Consider the following 13812-nt stretch of genomic DNA (forward strand, 5'->3'; position numbering starts at 1 on the left):
TTCAAGTAATTCCAGGAAGGGTCTTGAATTTGTTTGTGCTCTGCATAAAAAGGCATATTTCATAGAGCTGGGCAAAGTGGATTCATGGTTGCCCAATGCCCCATAGACATCAAGTTCTGAACTTCAGTTACTAAAAAGAGTACTGACTTTCAGCACTCATATCCCTAAATTACCCTAGTAGTGCCAAAATTTATTGGCTAGATTCAGCAGCATAATTTCAACTGTGTGGATTTTCTCAAAGATTGTTACAAGTCAGTGATACATGTTCCTCCTGTCATTATCAGGAGAAGATTCTGGCAAAAGCTTTTACCAGACAGCTTCATTCAAAAAGTGAGAAGGCCACTGAAAGTTGGCTCAGGCTTCCTAAGAAAAGGTTAAAAAAAAAAAAAAAAAAAAAAAAAAAGGCTGTACATCAGCAAAAAAAAAAAAAAAAAAGAGGACTAGAAAAAATGAAAGTGAACAGGATTCCAAAGCTTACATTTCTTACCAGTAAAAGGAAACATACACCTCAGTTTTCTCATCTAGCAAATGGGAATAATGCTGAGGGAGAAGGATGGTTCCTTTCTAAAAGCACTAGCATCTGCTTCACTAGAAGTGAAGACCAATGAACGCCATTCACAAAATGATATTTGAATTGGCAGTTCAAATTTGCATAGAAGAACAAAGACACAGAGATAAGAGAAGTTGGCCTGAGCTACTATACTTTAAAAATGTCAGGTTTCATTTTCATAATAATAGAAGCAGGGGTTTACAGAATATCTATCACTTCTGGTATTTAAACAACAACCACTTGTCAAGATTGCTGATAGTCCCAGCATATTACACCTACTTTCTTGGCTACTGTTTTGTGAGATAGTGACTTGATATGCCCTCAGATACATATGGAAATATTTTCAAGTTACTAATATAGTTGTAGCGCCTTTCCCATGAACTTTAAGCAAGTAGCCAGGACAAAGAACTTTATTTTTATCACTGATATGTGACATATTTTAACCTGTCTACATACAAAAGTAGTGCTGTTAACAATTGCAACTTTCTTCAAGTATGCTATGAATCACTGTATTCCTTTTCCCTTTTTTCATGCACCATTGCCACTATCTTACCTTCAGCAGTTTTGCTAGATTTCAATGAAGATGGAACTAGAGGGCACACATTAGAATTTTATATCAGTTCAAGAAGGGGAGAGAAGAAAGACATATGAAGCCAGAATGACATTCATTGAAGGTTCCCTAGGGAAGATAACACATGTTTTTGTCTCTCACCTGCTAGGCATGCTAAATCAGTGCAATGATAAGCTAATTTATGAAATATATTTCATTGAAACCTGGACATCTTTACTGTTGCTAGTTCAGCCATTAGAATTTCAGAAATAATGGAAGCCTAATTTTTAAAACATAGAAGACGTGAATTCTCTGTATACAGCTTCAGATGTCTAACTAAAATAATTGTTAACCATGCAGGCACTTAGCTTAAACTCAGAATCTCTGTCTGTGCCTCTCTGAAACTTGTCACACCAGTGTTGAATGCTGTTAATTTTCATTAGTGTCAAAGTGATGGGGTTTTGGGAAATCCAAATTTATATAAATAAAACCTACTGTATGTTATTATATGTGTTTTCAGATGTATAACTGCCATTTAGCTCTTCAAATGTCCTTTATAATGCTTTATCACTCAAATGTCCAAACTTGGCTTTTTTCCTGCTTTTTTTAAGACTCAATCTTGACCCATTTTTCTTCAGAACTGACTTTAACAAAGCTTTTAGGCAATCACAATCAGAAGAGTGAGCATAGAGATGATAGCCATGATTCTAGAGGTGTGTGCTTCAATGTTTCCAGGTGGGCACTATTAAAATACAATGCCATCATGGTAGCCCCTGAAACCAATTCTGTTTTGTTAGCAATAGAGCAGATAGTTTTTCATATAATCAATGCCATCTCCAAGGAATGGCAAATTAAATGTGGATCAAATTAAAAGCATCTAAGCATAAAATTAGAGTCAAAATAAGAATTTCCCATTAAAAAGTGCTATTTAGTCTTGTGTGATATTTTTTGAAGGCTCCTTCTCCCTGCCATGCTCTGATCTCCCTGCCAGGTTCCCAAGAATTGTGTATAAACAGTGTCTGCCTCCCTTACCAACGTCCTGCTCCTCTCGCCAGCCTTACTTGAATTCAAGACAGCCTTATTTGAGGCTCAACACATGAGTGAGCTCCTCTGTCACCCACACCAGAAAGTGCCATCAAGGAGCATACAAGGCAGGAAGATGCCAGTTATAAAAGACATTGTTTACCCACAAATATATTGTCAATCAGCAATGATGGGAAAGGATGTGCAGCAAACATTACTGATAGCTTAATGGCATTTAAATAAGATACTCAAGGTTGAAAATTTCAGTGCCAACCTTGTTCTTTTAACTATGAGCCCTGTAGGATGAAATAGTTTTTCCTGATACATGCATATAGATAAATTATTGGGTTTTTAATTTAATGACCTGATTCTCCTTGTGCACAGAGTCAGAATTTAAGTAAAATTTAACTTTTCAAGATCAGGTCACTGTCAAAAGTAAATACTCTTTTTCTTTAGCCAGATAATAGCACCACCCCCAAGCAAAGTACTGGTGCATGTTTTACAGCAAAGATGACAACAAAAGATTTAGGATTGTCATAGAAATAAATCCGTAAATGAGAGGTGACTGGTTTGTAACTTTTGTGCTTGAATGATCCATTGATTACAGTAAACACACCTGTTCATCTGTCAAAGACCAGAAGCATCATGGCATGGCAGTGTTTTAGGAAACGAAGGCCTCTCTTGACAAAGACAGAAACGAATTTTTATTGGGTAATCATACGAGGAACTTCTGGGCACTCTGTGTAACAAATTAGGGAGATTAACTGGAAAGGCTAAAAAATAATTTATATAGTTAGAGAAACACAAATGTTTCAGTATGTGAAAGCTGGTGAGTAGAGAGAAGACAGAAAAGAAAACAGGCAGAGAGAAACAGAGAAGCTGCGGGATTAGAAAAGAAATCTTGGTCCCCACAATACAATAAGGAACTAAAACAATCCAAGGCCTTGTTATATAGACTTTGTGCCATCTTAAAGCAAACTAGAAAAAAATTTCAAGTCCTTAAAATTCTTTTTACTTCCTAGGCCAGTAGAACTCTCGGGAACATCTTGGAAACAAAACCCCTTGGGCAGTATTTACAGGGAGATCAAGGGAATGTCTCAAGAAACCAGCACTATGTTAGACTTCTTTGCTCCAAGGTCACCAGATGAAACCTAGCCAGGTTAGAAATTACTGACAGCTTTCCTCTCTGATGCTGGCCTGGAAATACTGGAGACGAGGGAGAAATGACCTTCACAGAAAAAGCCACTTCTTTGGTCATTATTTGACAGCCTTTGGAGGGTAGTAACTTCCCTATCACCTCTTCAAATTCCTGAAGTGCAATCCCAACCCCATCTGAACTACAATCTACATAGATAGTTGGGCTCACAATGCCTCCCTATCATTCTGTGGTAAGCAGCAGATTACCAAACTAAATCAGACCATTTAACGTCAAATCATCTGTCAGAAATGGTCTACTCCAGCAAATGTCTCATTCTCAAGGCTCTGCAACTGAGTAGCTTTCTCACAAGTCAAAATTATGAGCTCTCTCTCTATGTGTATACATATATGTGAGCATCTATTAATGTAGGATTCATTAATATTTCAGTATGTCAGGTGAATATATCTACAAGAAACAGGGGAAAGAGGCAAATAACCAAAGTCAGCATTATGAGTAATTCAAGGCTATGAATTGAGTCCTATGTGAAGGTGAAGAACCGAGCATTTTTCATTTCTATTTCAGATGGCTTTTGTTGGGCAAAGAATGAAGACTAAGCACCAAGTACAGCTCGAATGTCCATGTATGTAAAGGATGTCTCTTATCTTTATGTTTCCTCCGAAGACACATAGTTGGCATAAGGCAACACTGTAACCCTTCTTTAACAACACAAATGTATAAGGAAACATGCTTATAAATCAGGAGGATGGAAAACCATTGGGGGTATTAGAAAACACTAGCAAAACAAAGCAGGAGATAGAAAGAGAATGCAGCAAGAAAATGAAGAAGTCAAGAAAAAGAAAAAGAAGAGAGGGGCAATCAGGAAACACTTTCCTCAACGTAATATGCGTCCTTGTAGATGGGTTTTACCATTGATTCCTACTTTCTACTTTCAGGGCCAGAAGATTTCAAACTCTCATTAGGACAATACAATAGTAAGAGAGTCCCTTTCAAGAGACCCAGAGCATTAATCCACCTTATTATATTTGTTTCAAAGCTGTACTGAAATGTGCACGTTTGTTCTAGTTGTACTAGTAAGTCTCAATTCATCCTCTTATATTGTCATGAAAACTTTTTTTATCTTAATGAAAAAAATTCTAATACTATGTGAACTTTAATTGTATTGCCAATTTCCTTGTCATATTGTATTCCCATGGTAGAGTATTAACACTGATATACTTTAACTGTGCTTCATGTATAAATTTATACACACAGAGGCATATGCATTTTTTAATGGGATTTACCTGAGTAATGCTAATAGGGAGCCACACATGTAAATCCTTGTGCATCGAAATGAAAATATATCTCTACATATTCTCAAATAAGGTTTCTTGGGGGTTCATTTAATGTTTGTGGGGAATTCATGTATATTTGTAACCAGTTCTAATCATCTAAAGGTCACAGAATTTGGAGTATTTTTTAAATGCTCCTTTCTGTGGTGAACGAATGGAACAGACTATGTTCAGATTTGTTGCCTTCTTCATAGTCCATTCCAACACAAGATGCCTAATTTTAAGGACATTTGCCCCCTATTTAAAAAAATAAATCAACTTTGTGAAAGAAAAAATATATAGCTGCCAAGTATATAGAAGTTCAAAAGTTTTTCTATTGCCTGAAATAGAGATGCAAGAAATTACATTAAAGTTTTAAACAGAAACAGAAGTTTTCAGTCGATGTAGATAAAAATCTATTAGAGATAAAATTGTTTTGACAAAAACTGTGTAAATACAATGCCACTGGCTGCAAGCCTATTATTGAATGCAAGTGGAAAATAAGAATAGCACTCCTGAAGGGGCATTGCTAAAGTGACACAAAATAAACACAACCATTTCAGTATAATTTTTCACATTAATTATGTTCTCTTATCGTAGATGTATAACTAGCCAAGTATAACAACAATAACAAGATAGCACTGAAGTTATTTTGCAAACAGGAAAAAGCAAATAAAATAATACTGATATGCTAGTTATTAGATTACTAGCCTTTTATCTTGTGGAATAGCTTCCCTGAACAAAAAGACTATATTAATCATTTCTGTTCCTCCAAGTAAATGATATTGCATTTCTGGAAAAATAATGTTAACAGCCTTTTTCCTTAAAGATACCTTCATTTATTTGCAGATTTGCCATCTACAAATCTCCAACTACTAAGAATATTTTCGAAAACAACTTTTAGCATAAGAATGTTGGTTTCTTTTTTTTTCTCTCTCTCACCAGGCCAAAATATAATACCCTAAAAACAAAATTTTCCTCACTTTCTTTAATGGAATCTTTGTACTGTTATTTGCAATTTTATCAAGGATGTACCTGTAGATTGTATCCTTTTTAGTCTCCTCCAGTAAACTCCCCTTTATCCAAGTTCTAATTGTAGCTTTCTGTTATTTCTCACTGAGCGGAAGTTATTTCTCACTGAGCGGAAGGATCACACTGAATTCAACCAATCTCCATGGATGGTCTTCAAGGTTTGTCCTCTAGAGACCATCTTTTTTGTCAGTTAATCTTAGAAATACCTCCCAGATTCAACTCTAATATGTTTAGTTAACATAGGTCCTTCAGTTTTTCAACTCAAAGACAGCAAAAAGTTCTTCTCTCTGCCTGGAAAGTCTTAGCTTTCTGACTTTCTTTATTGTATCGTATATTCCACTTCTTCCACTTACATACTTTGTATTCTTCTCTTGCCTTCAGATCTACCCTTCTGTACACTGAGCATGCCAGATTTAATCGGATGCACACCTGATTATTCATGACTGTCACAGAGAGAAGATGGGCATATTTTCTTTCTTTTTATGGCATAATGTTTTCTTTACCCAAACATTCTTTTTGTGAAGGAAAAATTCACAAGAATCTTCTAGGGAGTAGAAGAGCAGTAAACCATTTCACCTGCATCTCCCCTAAAAATTGTATCTGTGATGTGCCTTGAACAAAATCTGAGGATTCAGTGGGTAGCATACCTAGTGACAGTAGTTTATGAAAACATACTGCCAAAAGGTCATCAAAGGGAAATGGCAGCAGTTAATGATTCCTTACTATTTCACATCTTAGATTTTTGTTTGTACATTTGTTCCTACACTTTTATTTTTACATTTTTTGACTGTATATATATGTAAGAGTCCCATGCCATTAATACAATAAATTTTCCGAAGTAGTATTTTTGTGTCATTTCCAAATTAGGTTCTTTGAAGCTTAGCATTCATAACGTTTAGAACCTTGGTCTCCAGGGATAATAGGATATTAAAATATATCACTAGATATGCCTAAGACTCTCAAGCAATTGAGGGTTATACGTGAGGGCTAATGCGAACACAGACAAGAAAGAGTTGGTCTCTATTCACAATGTAAAGCATATTGAAGAACTAACTTATTTTAAGGATTGATTAGAATAGATGCTTATGCTTGCATTTTACTTATGTAGATATTTACAAATTGTCACAAAAAATGAAATTATTTCTTTTCATCTCCCTAAGACACTTATGAGGAAAATAAAAAAGAAATGTTGAGGAGAAAACTAGAAAGTCATGGACCCCAAAAAGAAATAAGAGGGCTCAATCCTCTTTAAGGCCTAAATCAAAGCTCTGCAGTATTTTTAAATGTTTTTAAATGTTTTTTTAAAAATGATTTAATATAGTGAGTTGAGATACATTACATTAGATATAATTAGACCTAGACAGGAAAGGTGGTTCTGAGAAGCTAATGAAATATCATTAAGGTTGAATATAAGATTGTTGATTAGGATAAAGCTAATCCTGATTAGGATAAACAAGATAGGAGCTAGAGATCTTATTTTTCCTCTTATTTATATATTTATTTTGTGAGTAAGGAAGAGGTATGCTACCTCACCTTTATTGGGGGAAAAAAAAGAATGTTACCATTTTTACATTTTGTTAAAATATTCCATCATGACGATAATGTCTTTTCCACTTTATTCTTGGGAAAGGCATTTGCCTTGAGATGTATCTATATTAAGCTAAAAGATATGAATAAAAATTGAATTTACTTGCTGTATATTATGCCTTTATGGCAAATAAGTACTACAAGGCCCCAAGCAGTCTGCTCCTTCCCTCCCAAAGCTCACCCCACACCAGGTCTCTCCTAGAAAAAGATTTTCAGTCCCTCATTTCCCTTCCACCTTTGCCAACTTAATACCTAATCATTATTCAGATCTCTTGTCCATTCTAGGTCTTAGTGAACACTGACTTCCCTGACTTGATCAAATCAACTACAAATTCTCCTAACACTCTGGACTTCTCCCTTGTGGTATTCTTCATAGGTGCAATTTTACTTTTATTTGTGCAAATATTTGATTACCTTCCATATTCCTCAGGTCTCATGAGGAGACAAGTCCCCATCTGGTTTTGCTCATTACTGTTTTCCCAAAAGCTTAGTGTGGTTCCTAGCACATGGAAGGTACTCAAAAAACATTTGACAACTGAATGAAGGAATGAACAAATAAATGATTTTCACTTTGTATCAAAATGGTTGTGTTGTGTAGATACAAGCAATCATTGGTTCTAGTCATGAGATAGATGAAGATGACTGCAGCATCTTCTTTGTAAAAATTTGATGTATACTTGAAAGCTCTTCTCCAAGAGTAAGTATCTCAGTTCTTTGAATACATCAATGATTAATCACAAACCATAATTTCATGTACACTCATGCAAAAGCAACTTAGGTATTTCTGGATCACTTACAACTCCTTTAATCATCTTCAGGTCTTATTTGTAAGTATCAATACATCATAACATTGACACATTATGAACTATTCAATAGCAATAGCATTTAAACATTTTATATTGCATATATAGCCATCTATACTTTGAAATTTAGAGACTGCTATTGCCATATCAGGACCAAACTTCCTGCTTTGGCACATGAATTCATAAAGGATTTCATAATCTTTAATAGCTCCTTCCTCTATATTTCCAGAAGAGATCATTTATGCCTTCATTTTAGCCATGTTTTTGGCTGGCAGTATGGTTATAGTTATGTATAACATTAATTATTTCCTTATCTATAACAATGTAGGAATAGGAACCGAGTTCTGTTCATTTAATATCACCTCCAATACTCGCACCAACAACCATGCACAGTGCTTTGGTGGTTAAAACACAATGTATGTGTTTTAAATGGAAGGGAGGAGAAAAAAAAATAAGTAAGAGAGAGGAAAGGAGGAAGAAAGGAATAAAAGGGGGAGGCAGATAGAAAAAGTGGTCTTTCCATTGATGGTGTCATTTTGCTTTGATTGAGCCATTAGATAATACCAACTATGTGCTGCAGTTATTTTGCATAAACTCAACAATTTTTAAGCTTTCACTGATACAACATACAATCACCTGCTGATTAGCTTTTCATTCCCTCTCACTATCTCTCTCCCCTCAATTATCTGGCTGAAATGCTAATATACAGTGAAACAGGCAAAATGTTGGTTGGAGAAAAGAAAAAGAAATAAAACAGAAACACATAAGACGTAGAGTTGAATATATTGTCTACCGCCCAGTGCCTCTGCCTGTATCAGAATGGAAGTTTGGGCCCAGTTAATTCTACCATGCTTCCCATCTTCTTCATACCTACTCAAAAAAGAAATTCCTTTTTCTGTGTATTCACCTGTCCTCACACATTACTGCTTCCAACTCCTCTTCTACATATCTTCAGCATCCCTTTCCTCAAAACTACAGGTTTTGAGGTTTTCTTCCCCTCTACACTTGCCATAATGTGAAGGGAGACAGTCTCTGTGGTCCCCATAGTCTTTTCCAAACTATTGTTCCCTTACCCTAGTTTAAAAACATGTCCCTTGGGGTGTCTGGGTGGCTTAGATGGTTAAGCATCTGCCTTGGACTCAGCTCATGATCTCCAAGACCTGGGATTGAGCCCCATGTCTGGCTCCTGGCTCAGTGGGGAGTCTGCTTCTCTTCCCTCTTTCTCTTCCCCTGCTCGTTCTCTCTCTCTCTCTCTCTCTTGTCTCATATGAATAAAAATAATCTTTTAAAAAATAAGAAAATAAAAATAAAAACATGCCCCTTGAGACAAACCTTGAATCTCTGTGTATGGCCCATTATTCCTGGATTTTTCCCATTCATCAGTGGAGGATTATGGTACCTGGCTCAGGATCTTTATCTCTCTCCCAACCCTGGTCTGCTTTGGACAATTCCATTTTACATGAGGGTCATTCTTTCCACATTCCAGTTCCTTCACTTCTTCAATTTTGATAAGCTAATCATTCTGCAATCCACTCCCATAATCATATTCTTGCCATATCTAGAATGTAAACTCCCACATTCCACTTCTCTGAGCACAAACTCTGATTTCTCCCAGCTCACTTGTGTTGGTTGTGTCTCTCCCTCGCTCTCTCTCTCTCTCTCTCTCTCTCATTGTTAATGCATTTCATCTTCCCAGATGTGTCTTGAGTAATTATAATCCCTGCTCATATATCAGCAATCTAGCAATCTGCAGTCTTCCTGTTTTTTCCAAGCTAGATCTCAGGGTTCATTATACCAACCATCTCCTTGCCACTGTTCTCTGACTCTTGACTCAATTGAACATAGTCTTATATATGCTACAAGTAATCCAGAACAAAAACAAAGCAATAAAAGAAAACCTTTATGTAATATCGCCCTTTGGCTGTGATCTTTCTCCCCCCTTCCTTTCACAATCAAATATCTTATTAGAGTAACCTACCCTTTCTGCAATTCTTTACTCTGAATTGTTCTTAGACCCACTATAATCTGGCTTCCAACCTCCAAGATCCTGGTCTTTCCTCCACGACTACCCATCTCAGAATTCATCGCTTTCAACCACTGTCTCATCCAAAGCCAGCAGTTGCCTCTGTTCTCCCTTCCCTTCCAACAGTTATCAAGTTCCACTGATGTACTATGATGTATCAAAAGTTAATATTCATTGAACTTTTGCTGTGTTCCAGGCCCCGTGCTAAGTGCTTTACATTTCATCCTCACAACAACCCTGTGGAGTACATAATCCTATTATTATTCCCATTTTATACATATGAAAAGTATAACTAGAGATGATAGGCTAGGCCAAGATTTTTCTATCTTCTAAATGTCTCTTGGACCCATCCTCTCTAGTTTCCTGTTGTCACAGCCTTGTACCAGCTCAGCTAGAGGCTCCCCTCCTCACTGCTTTTCTTGGCTCCACTCCATGGCCCCCATCCATGCTCTCCACTGCTGTCAGAGACTCCTCTCAATTTCATGGCTTAAATACTTTCACAGCTGCCCCTTTACTGTCACAGTAAAGTTCAGTTAGTCATACTTATCACACAAGTCTGTTCATAGTCTGCCCCTTGCTGGCCTCCCTGTCCTGCCACTTTCTCTTCCCTCCCACCCAAACGGAATTACTCATTGTACCCTAACAGTGTCACACTGTGGCTGCTTGCATGAAGTAGACTTCCATCCAATTTATTTTTATTCAGTCTTTAAAACTAAGTTTCCACATGGGAAGCTTCATGATAGCTGGTGTAGACACCACCATTGTGACTTATCATGCTGTACTCACAGCATGGAGGTACATGTCACTTTTCCATATTCAACTCGAAGTTCATGCAGGGCTGGCAGGGCTGTGGTTTTCTGAACTTTGAACCATCAGTTCTACTCACAGGGCCTGACGATATTTAGAAGAACTCAAATAGTTGCTTCTCAATCTCCTTTCCAACTTAGCTGTCCTGATTTGAACCCACACATCAAAGGAATGTTTTTCAAATTCCATCACACACCTAAAGATATGTTTTTATGATTTTCCAAGTGCAAAACAAATGATGTTTTGATAAGTTAACACTCCTAATGAAGACAGCATCCGTGAATTTAGAGTAAAACAGAATCCATTTGCTTGTTTTGATGGGCAAGTCATTTGATTGCCAGCAATTATATGTGTGTAGATATTTCTGCACATGTACCATTTGCTGCATTGCAAAGACTGCTATATTTAAAGGTATATAGATTTTTGGTTTAAAATGTCTAACAGATACAGGGACACTTTTATTTTAAAGAATTTTTAAAATAAGTACAAAACATTTCTGGGCAAAACACAGGGTCCTTACAAATACTAGTCTACATACAACCAAGCAAGAAGACAACTATTTGCATGTAAATCAGTAAGCTTAATGGTGGATTTCAGGTCTCTTGAGAACTATCTAACATAAAGCAACGAATAAATTGAATGGTACCACATTGTTCTCACAAAAACTAATAAACATGGCTTTATAGCACCTTGTTCTTTGAAGTGATCTCCTCTTCTACCATTATTTGGCTTCACATATGTATTTCTACAACTTTCACATATGCAATCATACTTTTAAAAATTAAGTACTGTAATTAATCACCCACTTTCAACATTTTTGATGTGTTTAGCAAAATAAGTCCATTGAAATACAATCATTTTCCCATAAAAACATTTGACATTCTTTTCCCCCAACTATACTTATCAATACCTTAAATGTAATCATTGTCTATTTCTATCAGTGTTCTTCAGTAGATGTTGTTCTAATTCAATCATCTATCCTAGCTCCTAGTTCTAGGACAGCTTCCTAGCCACAGCCTAATTAATAGTGGAGTTCTCTGTCGAAGGTAGTACTTTCTAAAATTACTTTCAATTTAATAATTACAGATGGATCCATGATGCTTGCTTCATGTGATTCTTTAATTTTTTTTTTAGGGAATGATACAAATTAAAATAGACAATAAAACATCCAAACACAGGACCCTTGTGACTTACGTCATATACATAACTTACATACACCTTAAGGCTTGAAGCAAAGACTTTTTACTCTGACCATGACTCAGACATCGAGCTTTCCATAATTCCCTGTTATTCACAGTTGCAGAATTGGCAAAATGCTTTTCCATGCCTCATTCCCTCACTAAAATAAATTGGCTCCCAGAGTTTCCTGGAAAGGCTGTAACTTTATTTTCCAATCTGAAAACAATTAATAAAGTACTCAGTGGTGAGACCCAAATAATACAAGACAACTTGACCTTGGCAGAACATATATTCATTGAGCTAGGAACGATTTTCCCTTTCAAAACTTCTCTGATTAAATTCAGTAACACTGAGGTCACTCTTGAGCCCTACATCGAAAGCTGACCCTAATGTCTGGCCCTCACTTCCTTTAGCTTTGAATTCTTGACATGTTTTTATCTTAACACCAAATCAATTGTTCTGGCTACAGGATTCTTTCAAGCTTGGAGTGTATTTAGGAAACTGGATGATACACCAGAGGTCAATCATTTTCAGAGTGGTCTGAAAATCAAATTGTATTCTGTTAAAACTACAGCGATTTCTACACTGAATCTATCCCTACACCCATACCTCCCCCAAATCACTGGCTCTCAAAAAGAATAACCTTAACAAGAGAATTACTATTAATCAGTTAGGTTGGATAGCCATGATGTCTTCAGCCTATAGAAAAATACAGAGTAAGTTTCATTCATCACTGTTTTCAGAAAGCTTAAAATCAGGAAGAAACAGTAATGAGTATATATAGATAGTGCCAAAAAACTGTAAAGGAAGACTTCACAGATAAAGTGAGCTTTGAACTCAGATTTGATGTGTGTTCAAAACGGGGATTAATCAGAAGAAAGAAAATCATTCCACATGAAAGCAACAACATAATCCCAGTTACCACTTACTGATCATTTACTATGTGGCAGGTGCCACACTGAGCACTGCACACACTTAACACTGGCTAATAATACAGCCCTGTGACGTGGGTACTTTTATTATCCCCATTTTTCAGATAAGGATATTAAGGCTTAAATAGCCCAAGAAACTTGTTCAAGGTCACCCAGCCAGGTGGCATGGGACCAGGGTTCCCACCTATGCTGTCTCAGTCCAGGAGCCACTCTTAATCATTACACTCAGCTACCCTAAACACATGTGTGGAGCTTTGGGGGCAATGAGGAAACTGATCCAACTAGTAATGAAAGCTATGTGAAGTAAAATAAATTTGCCATATGAATTAGAATGTAGGCTGCCTTAGAATGAGAAAAGGTCCAAATTTGAGATAAGGAGCTACAGAAGTTTTGTGAGCAAGAAAGCAGTGTTAGAAGGAGACAGAGCTGGGAAAACATGCAGAAGCATAGGCTGGTTTGGTGAAGATGGGGAAGTACTTAGGTCTTTGGTAAAAGTATTTGGTAAACTCTGCTTCAGTAACAACCCCCAAATGTTGGGGGCTTACAAAAACAAATGTTTACTTTTCACTTACACTACATGTCTGCTAAGGATGGCTGTGAGGGAGTTGTGAGTTTTGAGTTTCCTCCCTCTGTCTGTCTGTTTCGTTCCTGAATACAGGATGAAGGAGCAGCCCTTATTTGGACATGCAAGTCTTGTGGCAGAGGAAAAGAGCCAGAGAGCTGACAGAGATGTGAGATGGCTCCTAAAACATCTGCTCACTCATCACTGTCAAAAGCAAGTCACATGGCCAAGCCTGGGCTCCAGAACCATGGGGCAAGGGTACATCCTCCTCCACAGGAGGCCTGCAAGTCACATGATA

General features: G+C 36.8%; 1 protein-coding gene across 1 annotated transcript in view; it reads right to left on the reverse strand.

Moving 5' to 3' along the window:
* Positions 1–13812, reverse strand: part of AKAP6 (A-kinase anchoring protein 6) — a 482960-nt gene that overhangs the window by 179829 nt on the left and 289319 nt on the right. The gene's annotated exons all lie outside the window — the stretch shown is intronic.

Source organism: Nyctereutes procyonoides, unplaced genomic scaffold (genome assembly GCF_905146905.1).
Source record: "Nyctereutes procyonoides isolate TBG_1078 unplaced genomic scaffold, NYPRO_anot_genome, whole genome shotgun sequence".
NCBI lineage: Eukaryota > Metazoa > Chordata > Mammalia > Carnivora > Canidae > Nyctereutes > Nyctereutes procyonoides.